Raw genomic sequence first — 13,000 nt, 5'->3', positions numbered from 1 at the left:
AGCTGCAGTGTGGCAGGTGCTACAAAGGGCCATGACACCAAGTGAGACGCACACTACTATAGCCATAGATAGGTCTTGATGGACTTTAGCCACTCGTTTCCTTTGTCTCCTTTGTCCTTTTGTCCCTTTTGGGCTAAGCGGCAGTGACTTCCTTCCCTTTTTAACATGTGAGTTTTCCTTAACCCCTCAACATTTGTGTAAAGTGCCCCTTCAAAAAATTCCTTTTAACTAACCCTTTTAAATATGCTACCTGTTTCCTTTATAAATCCTGGCTGAACCAGAATTAGCAGAATAGATTTATAGATACTCCCTGATGAGACGCCTTGAATCTGGAGTGATTCTTTAGTTCTAGGTTTTGTGACATTTGCTTTCTTGTCCTAATTTTGCGAATTCTTATAGCCCCGTAGATCTGGCTTCTGCCTGCACCTTTTCAATTACTACAGTTTTGTCAAGTTCTCTCGGGCTTTTTTTTTGGCCACATTTGATGGAGATTACTTTCTCCTCCTCCTATCCAAATTTTCAGCAGTCATACCCACCAGCCCTCTTGGTTATTCTTCTCTTGTACAAGTTATCTGAATGGTTATCATGGTTACCAAAGTGACATATGCCAAATAATTTTATAAGGTTTATGTAAAATAGTTCCTACACAGCTTTTCCCCATACCTAATTCCCATTTTTCTAGAAACAATAGATTTCAACTCTTTCAAACTGCCTTTCCTCTGGTTTTTGACTCCTAATTTCTAAATAATATGTTTAAAATGATTTTAGCCTGAGTTTTCAGTTTAAGAACAATATGCCAACTTCCTGTTAAGAAAGCAGATACTTCTGTAATCTTTTATATTGCCCCCATATGCATATACACATGAATTACTTCTTTCCTTTCCACTTGATAAAGTTACACCTTTATTTTTAGTTGAATCTATGCCCTGTATAGATGATTATGGCTGGGTAAATATTCATAAGTAACTCATGCAGTGTATATTTTCTTTTTTTAAAGTTTTTTTCTTGTCAAACTTTCTTATTGCAATTGTTCTCTTTAGACTCACTTTAATGTACTGTCACAAGTAAAATTTTCTCTTATTAATTTTGAGCTTTGTTCTTAGTGCTCTCATTTCTGGAGATCTTCTCTCACTTTCATTATGGAGGCTGAAAGGATGTTATCTTGGGATATTTCTTCCCCATCACTCTGGAAATTCTCTTTCTTTTTTCCACATGTGAGATCCCTAGTTTTCCAGATACCATGACTTTCACTTGCTTAGCTTACTCCTTTATCTTAGGGGAATATATTCTCTAGTAGATTTCTGGGAAAAGGAGTATATGAGGGAAAATTTTTGAAATCATGCATGATGACAGTTCTTGAGGTATAGAATTCTGGGTTGGAAAATACTTACCCTCAGAGTTTTGATAGTCTTGCACCATTATTTTTTAACTTCCAGTGGGCTATTGAACAGTTTGCAGCTTTTCTGATTCTATCTCTTTTGTATTCAAGCCTTTTCCTCTTTCTGATATTACATTTTTGTCCCATAGTTTTTGTGATAATATGTGATATGTATGAAGTCCCTCATGCCTTTTATTTTTTTAAGGGCCACACCTGTAGTATATGGAAATTCCCAGGCTAGGGGTGAAATTGGAGCTGCAGTTGCAGTGGCCAGCCTATGCCACAGCCACAGCAAAGCAGAATCTGAGCCACATTTGTGACCTACACCAGAGCTCATGGCAGTGCGAGATTCTTAATCCACTGAGAAAGACCAGGGATTGAACTTGCATCCTCATGGATAGTAGTCAGGTTCGTAACCCGCCGATCTACAAAGGGAACTTCCTGAAGTCCCTCATTCTAAGAACCCACTAGTCCCTGGCAAAACACAGCAGTGATCAGCCCTCTCCAATTTGGAACACGGGAACTTCTGTTGTGGGAAGTTTGCTTCAATTGTTTAATGATTATCTTCTTTCCATTTCTTTTAATTTGTTCAGATACAACTATTTTTCAGATGCTTAGTCTCTGGACTGAAAAGACAGTTAATTATTTATTTTCTAGTTAACATATTTTTCTTTCTGTCCTTCCATAATTTTTCTTAAACTGTACTCGAATTCCAATTTTTCTATTTAATTTTTCATATCTACTATCTTATTTTTTTTTTGCAAGGACTTGTTTTACTCTCAAACAATGCTCCTATCTAGAGCATTATCTGTAATTCCACTTTCAGAACATACACCTATATTCAGTTTTTGAATATGTGCAACACCTATATTCAGTTTTTGAATATTTGCAGCCTTTTGGGTTACAAACCATCTTTCAGTCTTGCTATCCCAACAATCTTCCCAACTTTGATTTCCCTTTGATTCAACTCAGCCTGCCATCATTTCCGGAGAAAATCAATTCAGATCATGTCTCATCTGAGAATCTGCCAATGACTTCCCAGAACACTTAGAAAAAAATCAAAAGTGTTGAATCATATAAAAAAAATAATGCAGCTCTAGTCCTTGCTTAATGTAAAACCTCATTTTGTACAATTTTCTTTTTTATGAAATTATTAATCCAACCACAATATTATTATGCAAAGCTGTTTCCTGACACATGGTCTTTGCAAGCCATGTTCCCACTCTTTGGGATGCTCTCTCAATACACACACACACACACACACACACACACACACACAAACCCTGCATGAACTTTGCACACAGTGAGATCCTGCTCATCTTTTATGTCTCAGCTTTAATGTCACCTCTTCAGCAAGACCTTCCCTGATCACTTGCTCTGAGTATTCTACTCATCCCTAATTCCTACTTTGGCCCTTTGTTTATTTCCTCTTCAGCACTTACCTCAATTTCTAATTATTGTCTTTATTTCTCTCAGGAATAGAGTAGAAGGGTATTTGCATGACTGATTTAAATATGCAGTGTAATTTTGCATATTTATGCAAACCACATTAATCTTCCAGACCAATATATACACCGGATTATTTTCAGGAAATTGCGTTGGCTCACATTACTCAGATGCTGTTATTTTCACACAGTACATTGCAGTACATTCATGGGTTACTGAGAGGCATTTTTATAAATAAAAACTAAGCCACACTTGTCAAAATAGAAGAACAAAGTATGATGAGAGTTGACTGTTTAGATTAGATATTCTCTTCACTTGAGCAGGCAGAATACTAACCTCGGGGGGGAGGGGGCAGTTAAAACTGGCACAGGAAGATAACTGATGGATGTGAAACAATGAGAAGCAGGGTGAACAAAGTGCATTTACTGAATTCGAGTAATCTAGAAAATATTTCCTGGACACAAAATAAGGGAGGCGATAAAACTGAATCAAAATAAAAGGCAATATCAATGAACCATACTAAAATGACATCAGTGTTTTTCTTGCAAAAGAAAGTTTGCTTACTGCGTTTTAGTAATTATAAGACACTGTGTTAGATGCTATGGCATCAATATGCCCAGGGTGCTCTAGGACAGTGTAGGAGGGGCACACAAGCTGTAATGAGGAGAGTGCAAGAGATGAAAGAAGGGTGAGAGCAAGATAAGACGGTGTTTTGTGATCTAGATTTGGAAATAACCTTAGAAATGATCAAATCTAATTTCAGTGTTTTTGTTTGTTTGTTTTTCATTTTTTTACAAATGAGGTATTTGAGGTCTAGTGAGGCATAATGAATTACTCAATTTCTCAGAGCTTGACAGAAGCAGTACTTGGAAGAGGACTTGAGATATGCAGGTGCCTAGTTTAGGACACTCCTATTTACCAGTAATTAACTCTTCTATTGCTATCCGTTGTGAGTTCAATTGTGTCCCCTAAAAATTTATGTTCAAATCTAATGTACTAGTTAATGTAATCTTATTTGGAAATAGGATCATTGCAGATATGGTTCGGATGAAGTCATCCTGGATTAATTCAGGATGTGGGCCCTCAATCCCATGAGAAGGAGAGAGAGGCTTGCCTGTAGTCACAGAGGATACACAGGGAGAGGAAGAAGGCCATGCGAAGAGGGAGATAGAGATTAAAGTGATATATATCTACAATCGTAGGGCCACCAAGAGTTGCTGGTAACCATCAGATGCTAAGGATGGGAAAGAAAGGATATTTCCCTCAAGCCTTTATAGGGAGTGTGACCCTGATGAACCCTTGATTTTGGAATTCTAGCCTCCAGAACTATGTGAGGATAAATTTTTGTTGTTTTAAGACATGAGGTTTGTGGTGATTTTTTCTAGTTACCCTAAGAAATGAACACTGGCCATCAATAATAGGCAAATCCTCCTACCCCATCGTGTTCAATGATAGGCTATCCCAATGTTCTCCCTACCTCCTGCCAACAAGATAAGGTCAAGTGATCCATTGATGCATGCATTCCTGGTAATCACTCAATTGTGATTTTTTCATTTAATTTTCTTTTCTTTTTTTTTGTTTTTTTAGGGCTGCACCTGTGGCATATGGATGTTCCCAAGCTAGGGGTCCAATCAGAGCTGTAGCCAGCCTACACCACAGCCACAGCAACACCAGATCCTAAACTCACTGGGCCAGGGATTGAACCTGTGTCCAGTCAGATTTGTTTCTGCTGAGCCACGATGGGAACACCCCATTTAATTTTCTGACTGTCCAACCAGCTCATCTGCTCTCTGACAGCAAGGATAATATCAGTTTTTTCATTTGTTTGTTTTCACTATTTGTGACGATTAATTTTATGTGTCAACTTGACTGGCTCAAAGATTCCCAGAAGGCTGGTAAAATATTATTTCTGGGTGTGTCTGTGAGGGGGTTTCTGCAAGAGATTAGCCTTTGAATCTACACTGAATGAAGATTGACTTTACCAAAGAGAATAGCCTCATTCAAACCATTGAAGGCCCCAGTAGAACACAAAGGTGAAGAAAAGGTGAATTTTCTCTCTCTGCCTGAACTGAGACATCCCTCTTTTCCTTGCACTTGGACATTGGTGATTCTGGCTCTTGAGTCCTTCCACTTGAACAAGGACTTACTTTATCAACCCACTACTTCTCTCTTAGGCCTTCAAATTCAAATTAGGGCTTACACCTTTGGGCTCCTCTCTTTCACAGGCCTTTGGATTTGGACTGGAACTACACCCCCTTTTTTTTTCTAAGCTTCCAGCTTGTAGTTGGCAGGTCATAGGACTTCTCACCCTCTATAATTACATGACCCAATCCTTGATAATAAGTCTCTTTCTATATATTTATATAACTATATCTATCTATCTGTCTATCTATCTATCTGTCTATCTATCTATCTATCTATCTATCTATCTATCTCTTTGGGGAACACTAATTCACCATTGTTTCTCTAGACTCTAATAGGGTCATATTCATAATAGGCAATCAGTAAATATCTGTCAAATCAAACTAAAATGAAAGTGGGCAAAGTACAAACAGACATTTCAACAAGGAAGAAATATAAACAGCCAATAAGCTCAGGAACAAGTACTCAATATCGTTAGTCATTAGGAAATTACAAATTAAAACCACAATGTGATATTATCCATTACCCACTAGAAAGCTAAAATTTAAAAAGATTGACAACACCAGGAGTTCCCTTCTTGGCTCAGTGATTAAAAACCCGACTGGGACCCACGAGGATGTGGAATTAATCCCTGGCCTTGCTCAGTGTTTTAAAGATCCAGCATTGCCATGAGCTATGGCGTAAGGTGCAGAAGCAGCTCGGATCCTGTATTGCTATGGCTGTGGTGTAGGCCAGCATCTGTAGCTCTGATTTGACCCCTAGCCTGGGAACCTCCATATTCCACAGGTGCAGCACTACAATAGCAAATAAATAAATAAAAATAAAAATAAAATAAAAAGATTGACAGCATCAAATGTTGGCAAGAGTCTAAAAGCATTCAGAATGCCCTTTGGGGGGAATGTAAAATGATAAAACCATTTTGAGAAAGGGTCTGTCAGTTTCTTATAAAATTAAATACGTACCAATGCTATGAACCAATAATCTCACTCCAAGGTACCATACTTGTTCCCCCCCGAAAGGAAATATATGTCCACAAAATACTTGTACAAGAATGTTTATAAGAACTTTATTAATAATACCCTAAGTCTAGAAATAGGTGTCCATAACAAGACAATAATAAACAAACTGCAATATATTCATTTAATAAAATTCATTACTTATCAATGAAAAGGAATGAATTACTTATCCACAGAACACAGATAAGTAAAATACTGTGCTGAGTAAAATAAGCCTTAAACAACTTACTGTATGATACCATTTATTCAAAGTTCTAGAATATGCTAGACAGTTCTATGTTGAAACAAAACAAAATAATAGATTCCTCTGAGGACATGGGGTGGGAATTGCTGGAAAAGGATATGAAGGAAGTTTCTGTGTTCAAGGGGGAATTGGTTTACACTGGTAGATGCATCTGTCAAAACTCATCAACACATTTACAACCTGTGCCTTTCATGGTATGTAAATTTTATATCAAGAAAAAAGGAAGTATAAAATATAAATATCGATGATTTTAGATGTATAGAGTATGATGTCTAAAAATTAATTTGAGATGCTTTAAAAGTTAAAGATTAATTGGGAGTTCCTATTGTAGTTTAGCAGTAATGAACCCGTCTATTATCCATGAGGACACGTGTTCAATCCCTGGCCTCTCTCAGAGGGTTAAGGATCTGGTGTTGCCCATGAGCTGTGGTGTGGGTCAGCAGAGGAGGCTTAGATCCTGTATTGCTGTGGCCATGGTGTAGGTCTGCAGCTGCAGCTCCAATTCATCCCCTAGCCTTGGAATTTCCATGTGCTGTGGGTACAGACCTTAAAAAAAAAAAAAAAAGACAAAAAAAGATTAATTGATGAATAAAAGGAAGGTAGGTGGATGGATAGCTATACAGCAAATGTAAATCACTAAACTTAGAGAACAAGCATTTCAGTGGCCATGGTCAATTCTTCCAACTTTTTTGTAGATTTGAACATTTTCATTACTACATGTTAGGGGAAGCTCCAGAAATTACAAAGGAGTTTTAAAATAAATGAATCAGTACATTAAAATTCATAAAACAATTAGAACTGGCAATATAAAACCAAATATTAGATTCAAAAAAATCATAAATGTTGTGATAAAAGGGTCTGATTTAGGGAATCAGCCTTTACTGCTGAAAAGCTGAAGGCTGGACTAGAATCCAAGACAAACACCAGTCAGCCTGGAGGTGCTGTGGTGAGGTATGGCAAGAAACACCCACATTGCCTACCTTAAATATCTTTTTTGTTGGATCTTAGGTTATTTATCCATCTCCCTCCACCAATGCTCAAAACAAGCAGACAATAATAGATGGCTTTGCTTTAGCTGAATTCCAAATGAAAACAATTCCAACCAGCAAGAAAAATGTATCTCTGCCCTATTAGGCTTCTCCCCAACTCCAGCCTAGAGGAATTCGGCCGTGGTAGAGGGAGAGTAATCCTGTGGTCTGAGAGTGCCTGTCTGAAAGGAAAAACCCCTCTGCCTTTGAATTGGAGGCTTGCTGCTGCTACCTGCAGCGTTAGAGTAAAATGAAGGCAAATAACTGCTATCCAAGAAGGAAGAGCCTGTGTGAAATACTGATCACCTAGGGAGCCTTCCCACCCTCTGAAACCCTGCTCACTTTGGCATATGTTGGTCATGCAGAGACTAAGATTATAGGACTCATGAGGGGTCATTATCAGGTCTAAGACTTCAGCTATTGAAGTTGGAAACAACATGTTAGGTCACCAAATCCCTTTCCTTCTCCTACAAAGGAAAAATAGAAAAACAGCCTTATATGCTTGTTGCATTAAACTTCTGATGGTCAGAGAAGCATAACTTCTAGGATCAATTCTTTAGATACACAATAGACAAAAAGCCCATGAATGTTTGACGAAGTATTTGCAAAACAAATAAACAAACAAGCAAACAAAGAGCTTTTCTCTGAGAGTGATAGCCAATTTTCAATTTGATTTTTTTTTAACTCCAAAAATGCCTGTCGAAGCAAGCAATCAGCTAGGAGGGAAGGTTAAGAAAAATTTGAATTCAGAGTGCACAGTCCTAAATTTAAGCCGTGGCTCTAATGTTTCCTAGTTCACTTAGAAAGGGCATTTCTACTGACGTCAGTTTTTTTTTTTTTTTTTTTTAAGCCTTGTTTTGCAAATTTAATGTCTGTATTATTTAGGATATTAAATTTGTGAGTAGTTAAATGCCTAACTCAAACTGGCTTAAGGAAACTAGCTAAAAGCAAATGAATTCATTAGCTCTAAATACTGAAAAAGTCCTCAGGAAGAGTTTCATCCATCAGCTCAAAAGAGGACATTGTTTTATTGTCTCTCTCTTTCATGGCTCGTCTTCATTTTGGCTTTTTTCTCTGCAAACATTTGCTATCTTCGTTCAACATGGTTGTCAACAAAGGGATGGAATGAAAGAAGGGAAAATAGTGATGATAACACCATAATTACTCTGGTGATGACACAGGAGGGAAATATAGGATCAAACATGTAGGAAGTGGAGTACCAAGCATGCTTCCCTGTTGGAATGCTCTATTTAATCATCTGTTGGGGAGGCAGTCATTAAAAGATCTACCACCCCCACTTTGAGTTTGTCCAACCAGTGACTGAGCCTGAAACATTCACCAATGCAGAAGCTGGGTGCCAAGCTCTTCCCTGGCCCCAGATGCTTCTTCCTTTTTAAGAGAAACCTTTTCCCTGTTCTGGGTATGCAGTGCACTTCCTTGTCTTGCTTAAGCATGTGGATCATATGGCACCTGCCAGCTGTATCAGTATATTTGTCCCCTCAACGCTTGTGGGAAATGAAGAGGGTCTTTGCAGTAGGAAAGAGGGGGGTACAGTTCATCACCCTCTGTAGGGTTTTAGGAAAGACCCATTGGCCATGGGAGATCAGCACTTTCTACAGACACTGATCTTACCGCATCTCTTCTTTCTGTGAGTACAGCGTTATTCTAACCCGGGTCTCTGTGTTGAATCCTCCATGGTGACTCCAAATCCATAGAATGTACAGTGGGTTGACGTCTGTGGATTCCTGCATCTGGGAATTGGCAACATGATCTTTGTAGTCTTCAATTAGGATTGGTAGCTAAATCCATCCTGAAGAAACATCCAATATCCAACCTGGAAATCTATCTTTTCAGGTGGTTCAGAAGAGGAAAGAAGCTCTTTTCCCAAAACTCTCAGCAAAACATCTCCACAGGTGTCATCATATCCAAATGAGTCCAGTACCTGAATCAGATAGTGGGGCCACAGGAATAAGGCTTTTTAGCACTCTGGACCTAGCATAAGGATCAGTTTCCCTCAAATCACATTGACAGAGTACAAGAAGAAGAAATTCAATAAAATCCTGCAGTATCATTATGAAGAGGAAGGAGAAATGGATGCTAGGGATCGCAAAGAGTTAATAACCGGAGTTTCCATCGTGGCTCAGTGGTTAAGGAACCTGACTAGTATCCATGAGGACACCAGTTCAATCTTTGGCTTTGCTCAGTGAGTTAAGTATCCGGCATTGCCTTGAGCTGTGGTGTGGGTAGAAGATGTGGCTCAGATCCTGCATTGCTGTGGCTGTGGTGTAGGCTGGTGGCGACAGCTCTGATTTGACCCTTAGCCTGGGTGTGCCATATGCCATGAGTGTGACCCGTAAAAGACAAAAGACAAAAAAAAAAAAAATCCATAACCAGAACATTGACCCAGTAGCACAGAACTTTTAAGTGTTTTAGGAAAACAACAGTGGAGTGAAAAGGAACAATTTAAATTAATGAGTCTGCTAAACAAGTATTTCTACAGCACAAAAGCAGTGTTCTAAGATCCCATTCTTCTTTTCCTAATTAGCAATGAAAATATTTGAGGCAATTAGAGCATTTGATCTACTTCAAGAGGGTTTTGCATAGTTATTTAATGTTTAAAAAGTGTTTTGAGGTTTAGGTTGTAACTGATTTTCTGCTAATATACATAATTATGACATACAAAGATTGGAATATTATTCAGACATTAAGAAGTGTCTTTTCAAAGAATATTTTATTGAATGGTAAAATGACTGTAGCATGATGAACAAAAGAAAAACAGCAAGCTCCATAGATAACATTTTTTAATTATCTAAGATTTTGTGAGGTTTTCAAGGGTGTTCCTCTAGTTAAAAAAAAAAAGATCTTTAGAAAATATTTAAAATGTTTATGGCTAATTATGGGGTGTAGAATTGAATGTTCATATTTTTCTGTATTTTATACATTTTCTATAGTAGCTTTTAGTGTTACAAAGATAGAACAAAATAGATTCCTTAAAAAGATTAAAATAATAAAATTCTTGCATACAAAGTTAGTGCAAAACAAACCCTATTTTCAAGTATATTTTCTCCTCTTTCCAGAGAGCTAATTCAGCTCCACATTTATGGTATAGGGGTCAGAGGCAGGACTTTAACTCAGAAATATAAGTATCAGTAAGAATATCCTTTTCTATGTCCTCATACTTTTGGTGCCTCTCACTTAACCAAGTCCAAGTGTCTTAGTTGGCATTTGCCTTTCAAAGTTTGTAACACATGTAATTTCCAAATTTTACCTCCCTTCTGTCACCTACAACTCTATGTACTTTCTGGATATGACTTGTGATTTTTCTTTCACGTTAAATTAAAAGGAAGAAAAAGCAGTGAGTAAACAAAAGCATTAAATTACTAGGAATGCCAATTAAATCTCACTATGGTATGGAAGCAATTTTACATTTTCCTAAATTCAGTATCTAATATTTTTTATACTGGGGTGTCCCATGGATTCTCTGCTCCTTGAAGTCAGGAGTTACACCACCTTTATTTCTGTCCAATCAATGCTAGCACACACACCCTAAGAGTGGAGGCAGTCAGTAGATGCTTGCTGAGTTAACCAGCAAATGTATGGTCTAATGAAGAATGAATCTCGGTGTAAGTGGCTCAGGTGTACTTAAAGACAATGGGTGTGCTTGTTTGTTTGTTAACTTATGCTGTTCCATTTGCATTATAGAATATTTTCTTTATAAGATTTTGGCACATAATTGCGTGAAAATAAACCATACAAAATTTTAGCTTAGGGATATATTTTTATGGAAGCAAGCTCTTTAATACAGTGAGACACTGGGCAGTTCCTCCTTTCCATCCAAAGATGTTTTCAAGTTCAGTAAATAAATAAACAGTTATCAGAAGATTAGGAAGAAATACAAGACTGTGAGACATGTAATAAGTATATCTAGTGGAATGCCCAAAATAGAACGGGAGACAATTCACATATATTTTCCCTTTTCTTACAATATTTACAATCACTTCCCTTGCTCTAGTAACTAATTACATTAGAATGCAATTGAACTTCACAAATGAACTGGGTGCTCAATGAATCGTCTTATATATAGTAGGAACTCTGTAAACATTTCCTAAATTCAGTTAATGCAGAAATGTTATCATCCATGCTAATGTCAAGAAGCATTCCAATTTCTGTCACTGAGATTGAAGGACTATTTTTTGAAAGATTGGTCTATTGTACCATAAGTTTTGCTTTCTACATCCCTTCAAAGATGGAATAGTTCATGTAACAAAAGTCTGAGGATTTCTGAAATAAAAGAACAAAGACAAACAAGGAAAACATAGTCCTCTTTGAAAAATCTCAGAAAGGACTTAAAGAAAATCTGGGTCTAATTCGATCATTTGTTTTCCACTAGTTGGTTGTCCTCAAGGCAGACACAGATCCTCAGAAGGATGTATCCTCTGCTGAAGCCTGGTAGAGAAGTCTGCCCTGACTTGAGAGCTGCTCATGTACCTCTAAGCCTGAGTGACACAGTTCTGATAAATGCTGCTAAAGCAGAGTGTCACGTTTTTCTGCAGAAAGCTTCAGGGAACCTGGAAAGTAGGCATTGTTGAATTGAGCCTCTTGCCACCCAACTGTAATAATCTATCTACCTCTGAGGATGCAGGGTCCCTCTCCTTCTGTTAGTCTTTACCAGAGGTCAGCAAACTTTCCTCGTTAAAGAGCCAGGTGGTGATGTTATAACGAATATAGAATAAAAAGAGCCAAACAAGAAAAACAGAGCTTATCTTTGTGGGCCATATAGTTTTAGATGGGCTATTACAAAAATATATGAGTATTTTTGCTAAGAACATCTTTATACGTATATCATGTACAAGATGCTCAATGGTATATGCCCAGAGGTAAACGTGTTGCCTCATAGGTTACGGCTATTGTTAACCGAGCTAAATCTGAAGTAGTTTAAACAATTTCCACATTTGTTTTGCTTATTCTGCCAACACTTGGTTCAGCCCCTTTGCTCCACAGGCTAAATAACACTTGAAGTGTTAGACTTTGTAGTTTTGCCAATATGGTAGGTGTGAAACTGTATCTCTTTGTGATTTTATTATTATGTATTCTCTTGGTTGCAATAAAATCGAGAACTCTTTATATGTTTATTGGACATCTTTATTTCCTCTTTTATGAAGTGCCTGACCAAGTTATTTGCCCATTTTACTACTGGGTTTTTCAAGTGTAAAAAAATAATATTTGATATATACCTATTATGTATATGATTTATAGTGATTCATGTATATCACAAATATATATATAAATACGTATATATGCACACAATGATAACAAATGCTTAGACACACATATACGTTTATGGATCGTAGTACAAAACATTATTCACAATTGGATTGGCATAATGGATATACATTTTCTCTTACCTCTATTATTCATTTGCATTATAATGGGCATTGCCACTTTACACCAAATGGATAAGACATTGTTTAGCTCTTCCAATATGAGGACTTTATAAATTTACCCTCAGGTCACCCCCCCAAGAGGTTGAGACTGAGTTTTAAAATATCCTCTCCATTCCTATCTTTATTTTCTCCTTGTTAGTCTTCTGCCATATCCAGTTATTTTCCTGATCACTCATATCCATTGACAAATCACTATGGATACAGAACAACTTTATTAAAGGTCATAAAAGTCACCGAATGTCAGAACAGGAAGGACACCTAGACACAGCCTCCTCCTTTGATAAAGGAGGACCCGGGAGACT

The sequence above is a fragment of the Sus scrofa genome, chromosome 7 (genome assembly GCF_054392235.1).
Source record: "Sus scrofa isolate SSC_HxYL_T2T_F1_AM1 chromosome 7, Sscrofa_HxYL_maternal_Yorkshire_Landrace_v2.0, whole genome shotgun sequence".
Taxonomy (NCBI): domain Eukaryota; kingdom Metazoa; phylum Chordata; class Mammalia; order Artiodactyla; family Suidae; genus Sus; species Sus scrofa.
The sequence above is the reverse complement of the archived record's forward strand: the minus strand, read 5'-3'. Positions refer to the sequence as shown.